Genomic DNA, 23,747 nt, shown 5'->3' with positions numbered 1-23,747 from the left:
TAGCTTCCACAATTTCAAGATACAGGATATCTGTATGAGAATTTAAGAACAAAAGGTCAGAAAAGTCTACCGCAATAGGAAAAACCCTAGAAATTCTAACTTAAAGTAGCAGCAGGTTCAAACAGGCAGCAATAGTATCTGGCTTACACATCATGGTTTATTAAAAAGATTTAGAAAGTCTAATTTAGATTTCCATTGTTTATGCCAAGTTTAGTTTTTTTCACTTTATTGCTTGCCTAGTTAAAATGAGCTGATGAACCTAACCTGTTTTTTTAGGTGTTACTGCTATTCTGCATGTTTGCAATCTTTCACAGTTTTTTTGGAGGTGGTGTTTTTTTGTTTGGGATTTTTTGGTAATGGTTTGGGAGTTTTTTGGGGGTATTGGGGGAGGAAGTCGGGTTTTTTGTGCGTGGCGTTGTTTTGTGGGGATTAAGTCACAAACAAATATTTCAAATAGCCTTTGTACAGGCTTAACGAGGACTAGTGCTTTTAGCACCAAACATCCAAACCTGTCTTTCTGAAGCTACTGAGTAACTGCTGGTCAACTTTAATTTGGAACTGCTGCAAGAACCTTCACATAGCTTTTTCAGGATGATGAACCAATAGCATTTAAACAATATAACCTGATCTACAGGAACTGTAAAATATTGTCACATTGCATACTTGGGAAGTGACCTAGCACTAGACCTCTTGTTTCCCCACCCATTTCTATTCAAAAGATTACATGCTCCCCCATGACATTTCTTTGGGTGATGAGAAGCACCTAGCCTGCCACAACACACAGCTATGGAAAAGATACAAACATAATCAATGCAAATACAACTGCAATTCATAGCCCTCAGAAATCAGCTCAACACTACTGCCTAATCTAAGGTAGGCAATCATAAACAAACAACTTATATAAAAATTATTTTTGCCATAGCTGAAAATAGAAGCCAAGCCTTTCACGGCTCAAAGCCAAATGCCCTCAAGCCCAGGAGTTAAACATATTTGTTCCCAAAGCTATCCATTTCTGAAGAACAGAATGCATTTTACTCCTGGTACTGGGAAGAGACAAGAAGATTCTACATAGCAAGAACCACACATTATCAGGGTACATTTAACATTCTGCTTCAAGGACCAGTATAGAAGACGGTATATTTATTCAAGCAGAAAAGAAAGTATGTGTCATAGTTAGGATAGTAGGGTTCTGTTCCTTGACAGCAAGGGAGTGGTTTTAAGGTCATGTCATACAGCACAGCCAGGAAAACAAAGTCTGACACTTCCTTGCAAGTTCTTTGAAATACTTCAGAAAAGAAAACAAAGAGAGAAAAAAACCTAGCATCCTGGACACAGAATTATTCCATTCAGGGCCAAACAAACATTCGATGGACAAGGCACCTCCTCCTGCCCTTTCACCCAGTCTCAAGTACTGGGAATTCTCTTTCCCATAAAATGGGCTAATGGGTGCCATCAGATAGCTTGAGCATGTGATTTAAGATGAACACTACCCTCTCAGCTGTGCAATCCCATAGGACTGTGTGATACGAAGTTTAGAACCCTGCTTCCTCACCATCTTCTATCCATCCCCCTCAATACTCAGCTAGTTAAGGGAAGTCAGAACAGCATGGTGCAGGTTGTGAGAAACATCACAGTCTGGGAGTCCGCGGACAGTAAGACGACAGACACAAACACCCAGAAGAAAGAATGCAACACTTAGGAGCTCCAGCAAATTCAGTTGGTGTTTTTACAATAAATATGAGAAAGAATACTTCCAAGAGATAATGTATTTTTTAGAAGAGAAAAACTACATCCTTCCCATCACAGCATTACCTCATTCCAATCTTGTCAACAAAACTGACAAGAGTTATCAGTTTAATAGCACTTCATAGTTTACTTTCACATTTAAAATCACACACAATACCAAGATAACACTAGCTTAACCACCAAGATAACATTAGCATAAAGCAATTCAATACCCTATCTCTGACACAACAGATAACTACACCTCTAAGTATCACATTACACATTTTATTCCCTTGAAGGCAGCTCACTCATGTAATTCAAAGTCTAGTATTTAGGAAAAGAATGAAACACTAATTTCTGTGCTTCACAATATAAATGGAGCTAGGCAGCAACAGCTCAGGTCTCAGAGCTCTAACTGAACAGAAATGTATGTCCCAACTTACTCCTAGCCAGCCCTCCCATCTCTGACACTCATTTTCACACACTGCACTGAGATGTCAGGAGAAAAATTGAATGTACCTGTTTAGATTTCTTGCAGAAGTAGCTGTAAGAGTAACTGTCACTATGCGTTTCCAACCATGTGCTATGCTAAAAGGGGTGACTGCTGAAATCTGGTGTTCTGTATTTTCAATGCATTATTAACTGAGTGCCCAGACTGAATATCCAAAACCAGTGGTCACAGCTACAAACCAGTGAACTTCAGGAAGTACACTGTACTTACAACTAGAAACTTTAACTATTAAAAACTCGTATTTCTCCATAAAGTCCCATAATGAACATATCGGAAAACACATGTAAATTGGTTTGGGTTTTTGACCCAAAATTGTCAAGCAAAAGCACATGTAATACTGATTTCAATGAAAGCAACAAGCGCACAGAGCCCCTTAACCTCAAAAACACCTTGGCATGTATCATTTTTCCTATAAGAAAGGATTTCATTGTTTTGCAGCCCTCAACAGAATTTGGAGAAGGATGAGCTGTCCTCTCCTCATAATAATCACAACTTGAGGAAAAAACACAAGAAGCCAGTAGTAGTTCTTAATGCAGTGGCACATTTTACACTCCTCTCATAGCTTTTAGAAAGTCTGCATCATTCATAACTTGAGGTTTTTTATATCCAGATTGTCTACAACGTGCATGAAATATGAAATTAAGACCCAGTAACCCCAGGAGTGCAATTATCTTAATAAAATTTAAGTGAATAGTCACTTGGATACTTCAATGCCATTTATAAGCACAGAACTGTAAAATAACCGCAAAGCTTATCCATCAAAACCACCTAACCAAGATAAGCACAGAAGCATTCCAGTTACATCATGAAATTATAAGCTTATTTTCCCCCCAGAGAAAAGCACTGTGCCAACACTTCATATACAATGAGAATCAACTGTCTTCAAACGTTGATAAGTATAATTAACCTTCATAACCCTGTCTTTGGCCTTGAACGTTAAAGCTGAATTCAGCTTGAAAACCAATTAAAATGCTAAGCAGTCTATCCACTTTGGGACCGGAGAACGACATACTGCATTCAATTAAAAAAAGCAGCAAAGCACAATTGTCTCAGACACCTTCAAGGATCTGTTAGTTAGTAAAAATAATAATTCGTAAACAAATTGCACTCTAAAGATAACTGAAGAACTCTTCAGTTCTCCACGAACACTGAAATATTTAACGTTGATGAAGGGTACTCTTTGATTCTTGAAAAACTGAAGCTTTTACAGAAAAACTAGGCATAGAAACAAAGGATAAAGATTAGCTATGAAGTTTGATTTTACTTTCTCATGCTTATCTATAACAATAGATATTAATCCTATCAATATGGGCCAGAATTCGTTCTCAGCTTGCATAGCACAGTTCACATTCACAGAGCTTAACTTCATTCTCCCCCAGCAAGGTATCCATATTTATTCTGCCTTCTGGATTGAATATTGACAAGGAAAGTTCTTTCCGATTTATGTTGCCAAACCTGCTTTTTCTATGGTTGCTATTTCTAAATTAGCAGAACGACTAGACAGGCAGATGAACCTGGAATTCTCATTTTTCCTCTCTAACTGCTTCTTTCCTAGATGTGAAAAGCATGGAAAATCCCGGGCTACAATACTTAATTGCAAAGCAAGGCTTCAGAGAGACCTCACAGCCAAGTAAAAGCCTACATATTGAAAGCTTCATTAAAAATATATAAAAGAACATTTAAGAGTGGTAGAGTGTCCTTTGAGATCACCTCTGTAAATCTAACTGTCTTTAAAATAATAAGAAACACCATAAAACTACAAGCAAATGCCCATTTTCAAGTGGCAGCATTCTAGTTTACACACACGGAGTGCTTTAAACTGATCAAAGGTGGTTCTGAACTTTTAAAACATTTTGTTGAATATTAAATTTTTCTTCATTGTTGAGACAAAAACATTTTTAGCAACTTTCCAATTTCTTCTCACAGAAGAAAATATCATGTTGACCTGCCATGAAATTCAGATGCATGTAGATCTCTAGCTGATGGATCAGGGCTTTTTTCAACCCCTTAGTTTTGTTGCAATCACTGTGTTATTCTATTACCACACCCCTGAATAATGAAGGGCATAAAAGATTATAGTCACACGCCTAAATAATGAAAGGAACAAAAGATTATAGCAGACCAATACCCAGCCACTTACAAAAGCCTTTCAGAATATCCCGACTCTGAACTAGAGCTATTTTGCATGACACATACTGTCACAGGTGCAGACCAAAAGTACTCTGCAGCTTTGCTTAGAAGTAAATTACTATCATTCCTGGTTTCCACACTTTACCACCTGAGCTTGAAATGCACATTATACTAAAAGATTTTAAGCCAGGTATGAAACTCTGCTTTCTTAAAAACACCACAATTCTTCCATGCTATTCTGTGTATGAGGCTGTCACATCATGACAACAGAAGAAAAGTCTCCATCTCTATAGTGTCTTGTTGCATCTACTCCTTCACGTTAATCATCATTATTAGTGTTTAGTGTCAAAGCAAATAAATCCATGGGGTTTTTTTCTAGTTAAAACACTAGGTAGAAACATAACTTTTTCAATGGAAGGAAAAGTAGGTGATTTCTGATTCTCTAGTGAATCTGAGCTGATTATCACCATTTTATAGTTATTACTCAGTTTTAACATCAGAATTTTGTTTCCAGTGATCTATATGCTGTATCTTAGTATAATTTCATTCACTACTGGAGTTCAGAGTGGCATTAATTATTTTTTTTTCCATTTTTTTTCAAATATGCACAATATATCTGCTCAGCTAGCATCTGTCCAGGTATTTACACAAGCTTGAATTAACTATTCATTTTGAAAGCAGCTCCTTTATAAGGTGGCTAAAAGCGAGAATCATCTTCATGTCAAGTTAAACATATTTCAAGCATTTCACTCCTTGACCGCTATTGTACATAGCCGTGCTGTAGATGGCAGTATTCTACACAGCTCAGCTCTCTACCTTAACCTGCGGCTAAGTAGTACGATATACAGAAAATACTGTAAGGTTGCCGCAAGAATCTTCAGCTTAAGCATTTGCAAAACATACTGTATTTAGTAATAAATTATGCAAGATATATTAATTTGAAAACCAAAATCTTGCTCCCTTCTCAGCCAACTAGCTAAAAATATGTACCATCATGCCAGCTAAACATAAAAAGTTTTAAGTTACTGTACGTGAGATTAAAACAGAGGCCCACAATAAAAAACTCTTCCTGTGTATGGGATTTGAGCACAATTAGACATTTTACTTCAGCTGATCAAAATCAAAGTAAGTTTTATGTAATAGCCTCGAATTCCTGACTAGAAAGTACTGTTCTGGTGTAGGATACCCTGGGCTTCCAATCTGCCTGGAACCAGGGCACAGACCTTCCAGAAAATACTGGCCTGCAAAGCAAACACCTGAGTTTCATGCTAATCTCTCCAACTCCTTCCTTTAAGATGGCCCTAGTCCACCAGCAACAAGCTCTCTGTGTAGAACCTCCCAGAAGGAGTCATTTTTGTCTAAAAGGCCATTTTGCCCACTTCATGACACGCTGTTTTGCTGATTAAGGATACCAATTAAACTTGGACAGCAGAGTGAAAAGAGTAGGCATATTTTATTGGGGATAACTGAATAATGTAACAGAGTAACATAGAAAACATACAGTAAGACAGAATAGTGCACTTAAAGCAAAAAAAAAAAAAAAAAAAAAAAGGAAAATAGGAAAATACAGAGTAATGCATCAAATCATTACTACCTGAGAGAGAGAATAGTGATTAAGAAAGATCCATCACCACTTGCATATGTTAGCATCATCCAGATCCGCAGGTGCTGGGCAGCCCCGGTCACAGCGAGGGTTTGGGGAGCCTGTCCCGGCAAGTGGGAAATCCTATGCGGTGCGTCCACCCGTAGGTGAGGCTGCCAAAGTCGCTGTAAACTGGCCCAGCCTTATATACTAAAAATGAGCAAGCCAGAATAAGTGGCACCTTTGCTTTGAGTGGAAACATCTGGTTCCACTCTCACACCTGATACGCCCAGAGCCTGGCCAGGGCTCAATGGAGAAGCTAAGGGAGTTTCCCTGCTTATCTAATTTATTTATAAGCAAGGTCACACATCTGATCATAAGGCCACATAACTGGCTCCATGGCCTTGTTAACTTATTCACACACAAAGAAGGATAAAGATATATTCAGGATAGACATGTTTTATGGCGTTTAAACTACATCTTTCATTAACAAGCATATATATTCCAATAATGACTGCCTACATAGCAGCTTTAGCTCAGGGCCTGTTGTTCAGGCTTCAATACTTCAGCAATTTAGCACTTTTTACATCAGCATAGGTGGTTTGTTATAGTCTAGTACAATACCTACTAGCAACACGGTTATCAGTTATAAAATATATAGGATTCATCTACAGGTCAACTCTGGCTTGGGCCTGTTGTCCAAGCCTTAGCACTTCACATGCATGGCATGAGCTTCACAAAAATAAAGTTTTCCATGTGCAAGTCGTGGTTCAAGTCACATGCATTCAGGTCTATACAGCCTTGACCTATAACTCCCCTTCTTTCTAAAATTTTAACTGAAGTTCTTTGAGAAGAGGAAACGATGCTATATTCCATTGCTATAACTCTTACAGATTCTGCTGCACAGATTGAATTAAGAGCACAACTATGAAAATCCCATGCTGCCATCATGGTGGGTTCATATTTATTTCATAATGAGTAGAAAAATGGCTCAATTACTAACAGATCAATAGTTTTAGGAACCACCTCAAGAGCAATTTCAATGCTCCCCCAGCTAAAATCTCTCTCCTAGCTGTCAGCCTCATTAGGCATCTCAAGTGAAGTACACAACACTAGCTCAAACTGGTTCTCCCAGGACACCAAGCATGAGAGCTTCTCATGATAAGGCTCACAAATCAGAATTCATAAAAGACCAGCACTTCCTATGAGAAGGGACGGCCTGCTTCTCTTATGATCAAAATTACTGTCATCGCTACTCAGCAAAACATTTGCTGGGACCTACAAGAGGCATGAGAAACAATGATGAAGGAAGAACAGAAGCCAAGACACAATAACACGGCATCTTCGTTAAGTCTGCGAACATAAAGTCCAAGGCTGCCTCAGGTATCACTGCATTCCACCAGAGTATCAGCAGTACGGCTCCTACAAGTAAAGTCCTAGCAAATTAATTTATGCTGATAACCCTCCCAGACACAGTACTGGGTGGAGTAGAGTGTTACTATATTTCCTTGTACAGTAATTTGTTTGAGGAGGGAGCTGACAAACACTTGCTGACATAAACAACTCCACTGCAGCTTCTCCCACACTGTTACAATAGCATGATCTTCACAAGTTAAGCAGCAAATATTGCCATGCACAGCATTCAAGCAGAGACATTTATAATTTCACAACAGCAAAATATGCATGTATGTTGGTAAGCTTGAATCAGTGAACACGTGTATTTTCTCCAGAGAAAGTAAAGCAGAACAACACTACAAGGTTTCTGAGCTGCTAAGACAGGTAGGATAGCAGCCAAGAAGAAAAACAAGTATGCTATCATATGCTTAAATGAAAGAAGAAAGAGAGAGGTACATGGCGTTAAAGATAAAACGATTATGAACATGGAAGAAGACTGTAAGGCAAGGTAACTGTGTGTGACGCTAAACAACATGGTTATCCAAGCAGAAACCTGAGAATGAAAAAAAGGCATTTAGAGGTGTCAGACAAGTATAACCGAAACAGTTAATGACACAGAGGAATTGTCTAAAAGATGGCTACAACAGACAAACGTGGAAATTTAAAAAAAAAATCAATTTTTTATAAAAACATAGAATAAATTTCAAGAAAACATGATCCTATATATCCACATAATGTGTGGAGAAAAAGCCCACCAGAGCTAAAGCAGGCTTTCATTCCCTATGGATGACAGCAGCAACATTGTGTCACAAGAAGAGAGCAAATGCTGAGTGAAGGTGGAAAATTCTATCTACTACACACTTAAGTCATAATAGGGAAGTCCCATCATCTCTTCTCTTCTCCAAGACTCAACTCCTGGGACACTTTACACTGAAGAAAGAGGTGAGGATTCAGTGATGGCTTTCAGATTGCAAGTTAAAACCCCAATAACGTACACACACCTTCCTTCACTCAGGTCTTTTTCCAAGTTTTCACCAACATGAAACTTGTTTAGCAATTACTTTTCACTACTCTAAAATTTCAGCTCTCTGAACACACAGTATAGGCTGCAGAAGGTCAGGTATTGAAAGTTTCAAGTCATGAAAATACCAGCTGCTTCCTGACCAAAAACCCACACAGCCAGAAAACCACGTCCCTTTTCTCCAACCAAGAATTCACAGATAAAGGCTCAAATTCAATCATCTTCTTTACCAAGGCATTAAACTATATTCAGAAAATCATTCTACAAGTCAAGAGCTTGCTTCTACACCACTTTCCCCAACACCTTAAAGCCATATGAATCACAACAGATGCTACTTATCTTGCAAGAAAGACAACCCAAGCTTCTTAAATCTGCATTTTTAAGATAGAAGTATCTGCTAAGCAAGCAGTTTACATTTTAATCACCTATGAGAAACAAACAGTAAAAAAACCCTGATGAAATTAAATTGATTGTTAATACTGGAAATGTAAGCATTTTTTTTAAACCCACAAAAAGGTCTACAAAAATGCCTACAATGAATAACAGTCCAGACTTACGTGCAATATCTCAGACATGTTTCAGCTATCGCTTCCGGACACTTACACACCGAGAGTAACGTCAGGTCTCTGTCATTCTAGTTTCCCTTTCCTTTACCATGCCTGCCTGCACAAATGCTTTTGTACATACTCTTCTCACAAAAGGTCAACTGCCAGACAATGTTCTGTATTTAATTTTTTTTAAAAAATACTCACTGTCTTTAGTCTATAGTTCTCACAAACAATACACAGTCAAGTTACCCTTTACACTGTTTACTTAAGATGCAACAAGTCTTAGCTTCCTGAAGTTTATAAACAAAAACCCAAGGTGCTGAAAGAGTTGGCTGATGTTCTCGCCAAGCCGCTTTCCATATTTTACCTGAAGTCAAGGCTAACTGGGGAAATCCCATTGGACTGGAGGGTGGCAAATGTGACACCCATCTACAAGAGAGGCAGAAAGGATGATCCAGGAAACTACAGACCTGTCAGTCTGACCTCGGTGCCAGGGAAGGTCATGGAGCAGGTCATCTTGAGTGCCATTAAAAGTCATATAATGGACAACCAGGGGATCAGGCCTAGTCAGCATGGGTTTATGCAAGGCAGGTCCTGCCTGACAAACCTGATCTCCTTCTATGACAGGATGACCTGACTATTGGACGAGGGAAAAGCTGTGGATATTGTCTACCTGGATTTTTGAAAATCATTTGACACAGTTCCCCATAGAATTCTCATAAAAAAACTGGCTGCTCATGGCCTGGATGAGCATACGGTCTGCTGGGTCAAGCACTGGCTGGATGGACGGTCCCAGAGAGTGGTGGTCAATGGAGCTAAATCCAGCTGGTGGCCGGTCACAAGTGGTGTTCCTCAGGGCTCAGTGTTGGGACCATTTCTTAACATCATTATTGATGATCTTGATAAGGACATAGAGTGTATCATCAGTAAGTTCTCAGATGACACCAAGTTAAGCAGGAGTGTCGACCTGCATGAGGATAGGGAGGCTCTACAGAGAGACTTGGATAGATTGGATTGGATAGATGGGCCAAAGTTAACAGGATGAGCTTCAACAAGGCCAAGTGCCAGGTCCTACGCTTGGGCCACAACAACACCCTGCATGGCTACAGGCTTGGGGAGCTGGAGAGCTGTCTGGGAGAGAAGGATCTGAGGGTTCTAAATGACAAGCAGCTGAACATGAGCCAGCAGTGTGCCCAGGTGGCCAAGAAAGCCAACGGCATCCTGGCTTGTATTAGAAATAGTGTGACCAGCAGAAGTAGGGAGGTGATAGTGCCCCTGTACTCGGCACTGGTGAGACCACACCTGGAGTATTGTGTCCAGTTTTGGGCACCTCAATACAAGAGAGATATCGAGGTGCTGGAGCCAGTGCAGAGGAGGGCAACAAAGCTGATGAAGGGCTTGGAGAATAAATCCTATGAGGAGTGATTGAAGGAGCTGGGACTGTTTAGTTTGAGGAAGAGAAAGCTGAGGGGAGACCTCATCACTCTCTACACCTACCTGAAAGGACACTGTAGAGAGGTTGGTGCTGGTCTCTTCTCACAGGTAATTAGCAATAGAACAAGAGGGAATGGCTTTAAACTCAACAGGGGAGGTTCAGACTGGACATTAGGAAAAAAATTTTCACAGACAGAGTGATCAGGCAGTGGAATAGACTGCCCAGGGAGGTGGTGGAGTCACCATCCCTGGATGCGTTTAAGGGTCATTTAGATGAGATGCTGGGGGATATGGTGTAGGGGAGAACTTTGTAGAGTAGGGCTGATGGTTGGACTCGATGATCCCAAGGGTCTTTTCCAATCTGAATGATTCTGTGAAAAACTAAAAGATACAGAGATTTGAGAGGCTTCAGCCTCCCATTGCTACTGAGCAACACTGAGTCACCACTGTGTTGTAGAAGAGTTACTGGTCTCTTTCTGAAAGCAGACTAAGCCATGCAGTAGTGTAATTTCTCTGCTGGATCTTCAGCAACCTGAACGTAAGATAGTGTATGAGTTCTGCTGAAGAACAACACATGTATCGGACAGAAAGATAGTATTTTTAATTGTTCATGAGAACTGTCATGCTGGTAAGAATTTCAGAGGCATAAAGAATTCTTGTACCTGTAATGAGGAAGAAGGATTCAACAATTTATTATACAGAATAACTAAGGAACAGAGTTCAGAAATAAATCCATGTAAGGGAAGAAAGAACCACTACATTGCAGGAAGGTAAGCAGAGCAACATCTGCAACATATTTTTCTGAGCTTCCTATTGGAAAATATTTAATCTACATAGGATGTAAAGATAAGTAATTTATTCTATTTTTGAGAGAAAGACGACAGGCAATACTTAGAAGCATTCACAGAATAGAGCAACTGAAACAATAAGCTAAATGTTGACTTTTGCATAGATTCCATCTATGCTGCTTATGACAATTAATAAAACAGAGGTTATTTCAGTATATTTACATTACAAGGTAACACAAGTCCTGTTCATAAGTGGGTTGTATTTACAAAAACATGTCACAGAGGAAAGTGGCTTAAAATATGTAAAACACAACTAGTTTTCTTCATTTCATAAAGAGAGATTAAATATTATTTGATAGTTAATAAAACAGTAAAAAACTATGCATAAAAACTTTGTTCTAGTCACTTTTTATTAATAAAAATAGATACTTATACTCAATAAATGCTACAACATACATTCACTGGTTTATTACGCTTGAAAATAATGACCACTTAGCAGACCTTTAATCTTCTTTTTGATAAAAATCGAGCTCTGTTTGGGAAGAAAGTAGAAACCAACAATAAGATGTAAAAGGAAAACTTTTTAAAGTTCACTGAAGACTTAGTTCATATGCCAAAAACAGGGGGAAAAAGTACTAAAGGTTGTTTTAGTCCAACAAGAACATGCCTCTGAAAACCAAAGTAGCATGATTTGTAACCTGTGATCCAACAGCAAACAGAAGTCTTCTACAAATTTAAAAAATAAAACAGCAAAACTACCAAAATACAAACCCTTTCACATGACAGCCCTCATTTTCTTACACCAGTTTCTAGTTTACACAAAAAGAAAGCCCGTTTTCCTGTTCGAATCTGAGAACCAAACCGAGTTGATACTGAAAGGAACCAATCATTAAGCTTCAAAGAAAATACTACTCTTAATGCACAAGGAGGAATATCAAGTGCTGTTCTTTAAAGCACTGACAGTAAGCATGTATAGTTAATATTTAATTCAAGCAGCTGACATGGTACAGACTCATCTGTACACTCAGGTTTGTTTTTCATCAGTTCTCTCATTTTATAGGGCAGTTCGTTGCTCTCCATTCTGTTTTCTACCTTGATTAGCATGTATAAGCTTTCTACTTGGTGCTTCTTTGCCTCTGCAGGCTTTCTTTTGTAATGAAAGGAGAACTTTTTTCATCAAGGGAGAACATTCATTCCTTATGATTTCAAAAATCTATCCTAAAACCTCTCCTTATACACAGTAATTTTGTGTGTTATTCAAATAGATAGAATCAGCATTAGTGTAGAGGAGGTTTCTTTTCACTAGTAAATATCACATGCCTTAAGCACATTTTTGCTAATGGTTTTCTATTGCTGGTATTTTAATGTAGTTGTTTGCATTAAGGCTGATTCAGTCTCTTTTCAAGGCAGCACAGGTTAGTGACAAGTATAATAACAATCCTATTTTCAAGTTAGAATCAAGGTACTGTTTTTAAAAACAGCAAGCAGTAAATCTTTACAGGTAGGTTAGTGTGGGGTCCTTCTTTCAGCATATAAAATGATTCAAAAGTTAGCTTATTGCCTTTCTCTACAATCACAAAGACTACATTTTAATTACTGATGAGATTTTCATTTCATTACAAAAGAAACATTATAAAATTGGAATTTCAGTACAGGAAATATGTACTAATACAGGAATCTTTCAGTCTCCAACAGGTCATAATGGACAGCTTAGCAAAATCTTCAGTATAAATTCTGAAGCTAGAATCACGGGCTTAGAAATGCAACTTCTCATGTGTGGTGCAGACTCAACTTCAAAATTTTTTTTAAAACACACTAATCAAAGCAAAAAGGTGCCTTCAAAGTCTACGATTTGCATCATACAGATTAGCCATAGTTGCTTTTTCTAAAGGAGACTGCAAATAACATCAAGGATTTCAGGTCACTGCTACCCCTACTGTTGCGCCAGCCTTAAGACCTAGCTGAGAGCCCTACACTGACAACTGCCAGCTAGCACTTTAGAGGAGGTCATCTGCTTCTAACACATTACTAGTACACTTCTTTTATACACACAAATATATACATGCACACTGGCAAATTATGTTCTACAGGTTAAACAAGTCCTTGCAGTAAAGCAGATACTACACAGACAGCACATATTACTTTAACATGGCAAGCATATCACTTAAAAAAAAACCAAACCAAAAACCAGTCCCCTAGCCCAGCCAGTAGTCCTCCACAGTGTCTGAGCTATCTGGAGGGAATGCAAAATTATGATCATGGCCTCTTCTAAAACTATAATCTTCTGAAAACAGCTAAAGCCATGCTTAGTCAGATGGTACCTAGAGTTAGAAGAAATGAGACAGAAAATTCCCTGCAGCATCTTAACCACAATCGGTGTAGGAGACCAAGGCAGGAGAGAGATGGTAAGTAACCAAGGAAATAGGTACAGGCAGTGCAGCTAGAGTTGCAGGAGAAAACAGACAGGTCATGTATGACAGGAAAAAACAGTAATCCCAGATGTCTTTTCCTCAATAATGCTAACAAGCAAAAGGCCCTCACCATCCTACTTACGCAGAGATGGGGTGGAAGAGAAGCAAAAAGGCCACCTCAGCATTGGCAGAGAAGAAGCCACTATGTTAGGAAAGTGATGCAAGTTTTCTTCACTCACAAAAGATACTCCTCCATTAGTACTGGGCACATGACATCCACCTTACAGCTACGAACAACTACAAGCAGCATGGCCAGATTTTCAGTCATGCTAAATAAACTCTAACTGCTGCTTCAGGTAAGAATTTAACAGTCTTCCTCGATCCTCCTTCTGCCCCCCTCCTTCAACGTTACCATAACGTTGCCTGAATTGGAAATGAGTATGACCAGGGAGGAAAAAAGAAGGCAATACCACAAAGAAGCACAGAGCGTTGTAAGCTCTCCCCACAAGAAATGGAAATAGCAGAAGAGCACATACCTTATTCAGAGCATTACTCACGGTCCGGCATGTGGAGAGCTGGATATTACACAAGTCTAAGCACTATTACTGATCCCAAAACTTCTTGTTGTAGACCTTGGATCTTGGGTCCCCAATATAAGACCTAAATGACTTCCCCTTCCGATCCACAGACCTCTCGCTTCCCACCCCCCAAAGGGGAAAGAGAATGTTAAGAATAAGCATTAAGGGAAGAGAGCATTTTTGCATTAACTTCTGCTGCAGCATAACCTCTTACTCAACTATACAGCCCACATTACCAAAATTTAAAGTCTTATCCAAAATTAGATAGAACCTGGTATACTATACTCCAAATAAATGTATGTTGGCTGTACAGTGCATGTAACAAGCCCACAGAGACTAGTCAAAGCCAAATTATCACTGCATTTGCCTCAGGTTTACAGTGCAAAGACTGTTAACAAAGTTTAGCTGAAGTGCTGTACTTCCACATGCCAATGTTGGTTACAAAGAGTCTGAGCTATTAGGAACAATGAATTCACACTGAGTTGATGCCTGATTCTGACCCAAGCCTACAAGAACTTTTCCTCTGCAGTTTTGCCTCACAATCACATTAACTATTATTTGAGATCTTCCACAAACCCTTCTAAAGCTTTTTTTTTTTAATTTTTAACTCTGTTTCAGCTTCTGTGCAAACTCTGTTTCCTCCAGACTCGGATTAAATGTGATTACTCAAAAACTTTTTGCTAGAAGGAACACAGCTGTGTCTCTTTTCTTCAGTTCTTGCCATTTTCACATTAGTATTTCAACTCAGGTCCACCTATTTATTTCTAGGACTAGTATATTAGAAAAAGTTCAAGTTTCCCTTAGTTTCCCTTGATCCTATATGCATCATCCTAATGTCTGTGGACACTGTATTCTGTATTTATACACTGATTACATATTAATAAGATCAGTGCATTTTAAATATTTGAAGTATATATTCCTTTTTAAAAGTTACTCAGTCTTGTAGATTGTAACAAAAAATAATTCAGTAATCCTGAGTGTCCAAGAGTAAAGAGTAGTGCAGCAGTTACACAGTAACACTGGCACTAGTCATATTAGAGCATAGAGCAGGTGACTTCTTCCAAAAATGTTATACTATTCAGGGGAAAAGAGGCCCACTTTCCGAAGTGCTTAGTGGACTTCACAGGCTCTCTTCACCTGGAAATGACCAAAGCCTGGAATAAAGCTTCCCTGGTCACTCACACCACCTCCACCCAGCACGACTCGTAGCAATTACATTTAGCTTAGCTCCCAGTTGTAACTCCATGGAGCCAGTGTTCAGTAAAGCACACATACAAATGCAGCTTCACGTTCAGCATCCAGGCTGGGGGTGGCAATGCAGACGTAAGAGTCGGCACTACTGCCACCTTCCAGTACAAGAAGCACAAAGACTATCTGTGCCTGTCTACAGGACTGGAGATACACCAATGGTAAACCGCTTCGGAAACAACAAACAAATGAATCCATCAAGAAAATGAGCTGTCTCATCTTCATGTTACACATGTGAGGGTGGGGGATGCAGAGGAAGAAAAAGTTAAATGGCTCACACTCAGAGTCAGGCCCAGCTAAGATAGACTGCATTATATACATCAAGTCATAATACATCTGTTTCAACCAAAACATTTTTCCATGCATTATGCAGTTGATTGCACTCCTCTAAATGGGTATATAAACTGGCTCAGTTCAGTTCTGAGACACAAATGAACCTGCTCTTGTGATTGCTTTCCACTGGAAAAAATACTGAAAGAAACATCATGAGAGCTCTCAACTGGGCAAAAGAAACTGTTTACATCAAAAGCCTTATAACAGACCCCTTATCGGACAAAGGTAAAGTCACGCAAGGAAGGAGACTGGTGATCTTCTAGAGCCCTGTTAAATATTTGTTTTCAGGCTGTAGTCCTTCTCTTAGCCTAGTTCTCCAGTGACAAACAATGGTAAACCCACTCTCCTGGTACAGTACAACACTGCAGGATTTGACTCCTACAACTGCAAAACAACGAACTGCAGTTTATACAGACTCACTGGTTTAATGTCTAAACAATATCCTAGCTATTCCTTCTGTGTTTAAGAACAGCATTTGCTTTATGCAGCCTAAAGGTTCACAAGTTGCACTAAAACCTCCACTGCGCACAAACCGTTCCCTGCTCTCCTCTCAGCAGCACCAGTGTCTGACCGCCCGAGGAACAAGACTCCTACCCTGCTCCTTTTCACCAAGGGTCCCCACACATGAGGAGGAGCATGTCACAGCAGGTCCCTCGGGCAGCCATCTCTGAGATAGGTCTGGAAGGAACAGCTTGCACAGCGAATGACAAACTCATGCAGATTTAAATCAAAAGCTGTATGTGACTGGGAGCGGTATTTTTGCTTAACTCCAGACATCCACTCTACAGTATTTATGTCACCTGGAGAAACAGACCATGGAGGGCCTCTCATGCTATGGCCTGCTTCAAAGAAAAAACAGTGGCCCATAAGCAGGTATTTACATCAGAATTAAGCGTGCAAGAATGAAGAAAAAAATATGCCATTTAGTACTGTAAAGGGCTTATATCTGTCACCACATATTCTCACACTGAGTGATCTTTTCCACTATACCACATCTAGACAAGGGAAGCTAAGCTTTCAAGTAAACATGTTTCTTAATTCAGTGCCACTTGAGGAGTATCTAATCACAGACTTACAGCGTGATCATACTTTTTTTTAAACTTGTGAAGACTTCAAGACCATAAAATCTGAATATATTAACTAAAAAATAAGATCAGTCAATGCAATACATAAGCAAACATTGCCAAAGTTTTACCTAAAAAAATACTCACTTTCCCTGTAAAAGCATCCTTTTTACTATATGTCTTAACTAGAAAAATTAATTGTAAACATGTAAAATTTCAAGACAAGGAAATTGCTGTGTACCTGGCAAGAAGTGTTTAATGAATCTTAAAATGTCACAATTTTCCTTTAGAATACAGTCGGTAGTCTTTTATAATTCATGAACTAGACAGCAACTGATCCTATAATTTACCACAAAAAGGCAGTTTTCTTTAACTTTCTAAATCATCTATAAGAAATGCAACATCTAAAGAACATCTTTTTGCAGAAAAATATGCTGACTGAAATGAGGCCTTCTGTGGGTACATAGAAAAAGACTTACTGTACATGAGAAAGCCAGGTTTGGAATGATGCTTCTGCCATTTGAAGAGTCAAGTAAATCATTTACAGGTGTTATGTGTTACTTTGAAAGGGAAAGAAAAGGTGAAAAGTATCCTTTAGTTTATTAAAGGTACTCCTAAGTAAAGCTCAAGCCACAGTCAAATAAGTACCCAACTCCATTCACTAGACCACCCATTTACTATCAGCAGCTTTAAACACATGAATTTAAAAATCAATCTATTTTCTTCAGATGCATAATTCCTTAAATAGCTAAAACTGTCAAAGAAGTCACCTACAACATGCATGCTTCCCTAAGTTGTGCAAGAACACTAAATTCAATAAAACCATTTTTTCCACATGTTTAAATGACCAGTAATATAGCTGCACTCCCAAGTCCAAGCCTTTTAAAAATCAGCCCACTCAGCTTTTAAGAAAATCTTCAAAATACCATGGCTTCCGTTTGCAGGGAAGCAAAAGATAACTCTAGAAGAAACAAGCTGTTTTCCCTTATCTCAACTGAATACTCATATTAACAGCTTCTGCAGTACTACAAACACTGGGTGACAGGATTACTGCACTGGAAAATGTATGAACATACAGTTAGCATATGAACCTGAGCTTAGATGCAACAAGAACACTCCCAAATGGATGAATGGTTGAATGAAAAAAAAGGAGGAAGATCAGATACACACTAGACTCTTGTATTGTGTCAAAGTCACTAGAACCTTAGGAACTTCCCAAGAGACAGATGTAGCATTTTTAGTGGATGAAGGATCAGTGCTGCACCCCGTGCTGAGGGAACAAGCTGAGATAAAACCTCACATTCACAATTAAGAGTGTGAAGAAAACGAGGTTTATTTATTCCTCTCCTAACACCGTAAGTCCAAGCTACGTCCTCAAAATGAAAATCTCACATCCCAAATGCCTCTTACCATCTGTCAAACGCTTTTAGCTGCTCTCAAGAGGCTTCTTACACTACTATATACATTACATCTGCAACAGATTTTCTTTTTGTAGAGTGCAGATGGAATAAAACATTGTTTTATAACAAAAAGAACAAAACACTGCACTGGATTTCAACTGTGTACACTCCAGAACCAGTTACTCTGAATAAAACACTTCTGAGGAATATATCTGCTGCTAATCAGTGCCCTATTACGAGCGCTGCTTCCTAAACACCACTTTCTCAGTTTATAGGGTTCAACACTGTATATATTCCTTCCTTCTAAAAGTCAATGCCAGTCCTCAAAACACCAAGCTCCACCAAGCCCCTCTTCTACTGTGGTATGAAATTACAAAAATTAATTGAGACAAATTACTGGAAAAGCATGCAACTTGCTGTTCGCAAGAGCTGCCCACATGTTTGTTATAAGATAAGGCTACACAGAGCTGCTTCTACTGTGTCTACACTGATGAAGTTTCTTAGGCAGAGAAACTGTCTCTTAGATAAGTTAATTTATGAAAACATCCCCAAAATGATTCAGGTTCTTCAAGTCCAGTGTCAAAGTGAGTCCACAAAGCAGCAGCAATATATCTCAATCTCTATTAATTCCCAATATCATGAAAGTGAATATTAATTTTGAAAAGCAAAAACTTATTGTTCTCCTTTCTGGTTACAGTTAGACCCTTCAACATCTAGAAAACCTGCAAAACTAACATTAGTCTCAATATTTGCTCATAAATTTTCAAGAGAAGCAAGAGGCTTATAAAGGCCTTTACATTGCTCCAGCTATAAACTCTGAGTATGACTCTCCACTCTGTTAGTGGAAGAGCTGTAAGCAACAGAAGGAAGGAAGGAAACTATTGACAGGCTGAAGTTAAACAGGACAACAGCACAAGAAATCACTCAAGCAAAACCCAGAAACAGCCCTCTAAATTGAATCAACGCCTTTGACAAAAACTTTGGTTGTTGTAGGTTTTTTCTTAAAAAAACAACCACCAAGACTGTGCCCATCCCCTTTTAAATCTTAAAAGAGATGTATTTCCAAACTGTATTACCATCAACTACCTGTTATAACAGAAGTTAATTGAAAAGGCTGTCTAACAAAATAGAAAAGCTTTATTAATTCAACAACATTATGACCACATCAGAATGGAAAGTGGGAAAAAAAAAAAAGATGACAGTTCACTCAGTAAAGAATTACTTTGACATTTAACAGTACTTTTTTTACTTCCTCACCAATTTACCGTAACAGTCTAGATGTAGAACTATGCTGTTTCATTTCCTGCGAAAACAGGGACTGCATAAATGCCTGCCTCAGAAAGCTTTCAGCTACTGCTCCTCTTGTCCCCAAAAGCACATCTGCCATTAACAGCATAGTGTATTATGAACCACAATTCACCTGACCAAGACATTACAGTTTGGGGAATAGGATCATCAACTGCCGTGTTTGTACTGTTTCTATCACATTGCATATACTGAAGAAAAACCCATGCTTTTAGGTAGTAAGATTATCCTGTTTCCCAGAAAATAGCTGCCACTATTTCTGCACAAAGGTCTTTAACCTGTCTTCTTTCATGATTCTCTGTTTTGTTGAACACTAAAAGTTTTTCTTCTGTGTTCAATCATAAATCTGATTAACCCAGAGCTTGATGTAGGTTCATTTAAAAAAACGAAAAACAAAACCCCCCAAAAACGTTGCTTGGCCCATTGGGAAGTTTTAACTATATGATGGCACGTAATTTCTGCAACAATTTTATTTTCTGTTCCAAAAGAGAAGCACAGGAGAGGAACAGATAAATTATTTGACAGATAGCCTAAAGTGACAAGAGTTTCCACAGCACAGGAAGGGAGAAAACCCCTTAGAAAACTCCCCTGCAGGCTCCAGGAAACAGAAATTGTGGGAAATGGGGACACACACACACACCATAAAGAGGTGAAAGCCTAATAACTGACTTGACACTGTTTATTAAATCTTGACTGAGTGATCTATGCAAAGATTTACTGGAGGGAGGGGGGGCTGGAACACAACTACTTCACAGAACACAAAACAAGCATAGTTTCTTGTACTAGGTAATTGCACAAACATTTCTTTTGAAAGTATAACAGGATAAGTACTGTATCATCCAAGATCCTTCTTGACCACTCTAACAGAAATAAAAAAAAAAAAAAGCAATCTAAAAAAGTTCAACCTTCAATAAACTTATTTTGCCCCAAAATTACTTTCTATTCATTTCAGCATTTTATTTCCCCTTGGAGTAAAACCCTGCAATAATACAGTAAGCACTCATGAAAAAACAGCACATCAGCCTGACTTTCTGTCCCAATTCAATACCCTGTAGAAAGTGTACAAGTCCAATATTTTTTCCTGCAACATCAGAAAATTCCACCTTATGTTGTAAAAGTTAGAAAGCATTTATAAGACAGAGACGAAAATACCCAAGAAGTTCACATTTATGGACAAAAAAAACAACAAGCTGGGTGGCCCTTTTCTTAAAAGTCAATTTTCAACTAATTTTACAGAACAGAATGTTTAAAAGGAGCTCTTTCCCCGCCCCGTGATTGAAGTGGGAAAAAAAGAAAATCTACTGATTACTAGATCTAGGTTAGATCAGTCATAACAGATTCACTTATGGCATCTTCATAACTACAGAACAATCGGAAAATTGAGCCAAAGAGCTCAAAAGTGACCACAATCACACATCTCTTTGCAAGTGGTTTCGATTTCGAAGCAGACTGCATTAAATGCACATCTGGAAAGGAGGGCTCTACTGCAGAGTTTTAGAAAGTTGTATAATCACAAAACAAATTACTTCAAAGCTCAGGAGTTTTGAGGAAAAACTACTTCATGTCTAAAACAACAAACATCCTCACAAGCTTTCCTGGAACTCTGAAGTAAAGCAGCACACAGATAATTTCGCCACTCTGTTCTACAGTGATTTGATAAAGTGAAATCATGTTCTTCTTTTTCCCCCCTTAATCTAAAACCGGTACTACATCATTTCTAAACTCTCACTAGCTGGAGAACAGACCTGACAAAGAGAAGCAGGGAGCAACACTCCATACAGACTTCTCCTACAGTCCATAACGTTTGCTGGGGACTAACAACTCAGTATCAGTTACTGTATTCTCACAATTTCAAAAATCAGGTTGGTATTAAACAAGCGTCAGCAGGGCCTGAACTGTGTTAACACTCAATGGATCAAACAGATTTATATTTCCCGTGATTAAGTATAAATGATTGAATAAAACTTGCAGATGAAAATCAGCAGTTTTAAAAGGTTTCTTGCCACCAGTCCCAAGAACTCTGTTTTGTTTGGACAGTAGTTCACGAGCAGCAATTCTCATGTTTGAAAGGCATTCAGCGACACGCAGGAATGGATGGCTCTCCTCCTTTCAGAAAAGGAATTCTATACAGCAATTTCATAACATACAACTTATGCATATATTATTTCAAGCAAATGCCTGAAGCTCATCTGAATGAAGTACGTTAAGCAAAATGCCTGTAGACAACAGGCGCATGCATTCTTTTGGAAGCGAGCCATTTATAAGGCCTGTTAATAAAGATACAGAAGAGCGGCTGGGGCAATAAGGGACTAGCGACAGTAATAGGGATTTAGGTCTCATTCCCCAGAGCATTGCTCAATTGGAAGATTATTTTCCCAGTGCGAGGGGAAGGAGGTTACCGATAATCAAAGGAGCTAAATTTTAACTGCATTCGGTACTTAACCCGACTGTTTCCAGTCCGGTTTATGGATCCTCGTGGGCCCGAGGCGTAAGAAAGGCAATCAACGCAGGTCCATCAAGAAGTGGCTTAAACGTCCTAGCCGAGATACATGGCTTCACGGCGGCGCGCTACCGCTCGAAAATAAAGCCGAGCTTTAATACAGCGCTCGGGCTCGGCCGCAGCGCCCAAGGAGCGCTGCCGCCCCGCGCCCGGACGCCGCCACCGCGGAGCCGCCCCGGGGCTCAGCGACAACCACCCCCCGGCCGGCCGCAAGGCCGAGCCGCCGCCGGCGACCCCGGGGGGCTGCCACAGCTCCCCCTGCGCCCGCCCAGCAGCCCGCGGGGAGGCGGCACGCGGGCACCGCCGTGACGCCGCGCCACCTCCTCCGGCCACCGCCGGCAGCGCCGCACCGGCAGGGACCTGAGCGGCACCGCGACCCCCACATCCCCCCCCCCCAGCTGCGGCGCGGGCGGCGGCCGCGGCCCAGAGGCGCGGCGGGGGACCCCGCCCTCCCCGTCGGGCTCTCACCTCTCCCCGCAGCCAGGTCCGGCGGGAGGCGCGGCGGAGCGGAGCGGCCGGGCCGGGCCGGGCGGATGCGGGGGCGGGGGGTGTGCGGCACCCGGGACCCCGCCCCGCCCCGCCCCTCCCCGCACAGGCTCCGCCCTCCACACGCGGCACCAGCCCGCCCGCCCCGCCCCGCCCCTCCCCTCCCCTCCCCTCCCCTCCCCTCCCCTCCCCTCCCCTCCCCTCCCCTCCCCTCCCCCCCCCCCCCCCCCCCCACGCGCGCGCGGGCGGCGCCCGGTCGCCGCTTGATCCGCTCATCGGCCGCGGCGGGCGCGAGCGCAGGCGCGTTCTGGCCCGCCCCGCCCCTCCCCGTCAGGCGGTGGCCGGCAGCGGCACCGCCCCTGGGGCTGCGGGGCGGCCCGGGCCCGGGTTGGGGCCTGCGGCGGGCCCTGAGGCGGCGCGCTGCGGGGGTGGGCGGGCTGCCGGTCGCCAGAGGGGGCAACAGGAAGAAAGGAGATGTGGTGGAGGCTGCGGGGACTGTAACGGCTCCGGGTCTGTGCAACGGACGAGGGGAGAACGGTGGTCCGGACGTCGTTCCGAAGGAGCAGAAGGCACCGTGTAATCCCGTGGGCAAACGCGAAAGGAGGCCTGGCTGTGAGGGAGCAGCTGAACTTCGCAGTGTCAAAGCCGCGCTTCTTTCTTACAGAAAAAGAACCTCTTTCTTCCAGCCGGAAGCTGTGAACACAGTGCAGGAAAAAGTACAGTCGCAAATAACCTGGCAGCATTGTATTAATCATCAGGTGTGGTTCTGAGTAATAACTTTGGCAGCCAAAAAGTAGTAAGAATGGAAATCAAATATGCTCTGAGCAATACCCATAAATCAGCAAGAGACATGGTCAACAATTTACACACCAGCAGCAACCTTGCTTTGGGTGGTTTTTTTCCATCTCAAAATTAATCCTCTCCTAGCAGTTTTAAACATATCCTTGGTCACAGGAAACCACCGTGAGCAGCTTACATATGTTACCATCTTTTAAATAAAGTCAGCATGTACCTCAGGTTTTCATCACCTGCCAGCTGACATCACTGAAAAGAGCTGCAAAATGCTGAACAACTTTTGGAAATGCTGAGCATCTTCTTTCCACTTATTTAAAGGGAAGGTACTGTCAGTACATTCAGAAAATGTCTGGCACCTTCAGCACTGACATGCTAACTAATGACGCAGAAAATCCTAGTCAAAGGATTGTTTCCAACTCTGAAAATAAGCCTGCTAGCTCAATCTATTTTTCATGGAATTATCTGCTGTACCTCAATTATGTAGCAGTGTCAC

General features: G+C 40.7%; 1 protein-coding gene across 2 annotated transcripts in view; it reads right to left on the bottom strand.

Moving 5' to 3' along the window:
* OSBPL8 (oxysterol binding protein like 8) overlaps nucleotides 1-22,551 on the bottom strand; it is a 95,044-nt gene extending 72,493 nt beyond the window's left edge. For both annotated transcript variants that reach the window (XM_074902830.1, XM_074902837.1), the window contains exon 1: nucleotides 22,442-22,551. The gene's annotated coding sequence lies outside the window, so the exon portion shown is untranslated. The remainder of the gene's footprint in view (nucleotides 1-22,441) is intronic.
* Nucleotides 22,552-23,747: the final 1,196 nt, after the last annotated feature.

The sequence above is a fragment of the Athene noctua genome, chromosome 3 (assembly GCF_965140245.1).
Source record: "Athene noctua chromosome 3, bAthNoc1.hap1.1, whole genome shotgun sequence".
Lineage (NCBI taxonomy): Eukaryota > Metazoa > Chordata > Aves > Strigiformes > Strigidae > Athene > Athene noctua.
The sequence above is the reverse complement of the archived record's forward strand: the minus strand, read 5'-3'. Positions and strand labels throughout refer to the sequence as shown.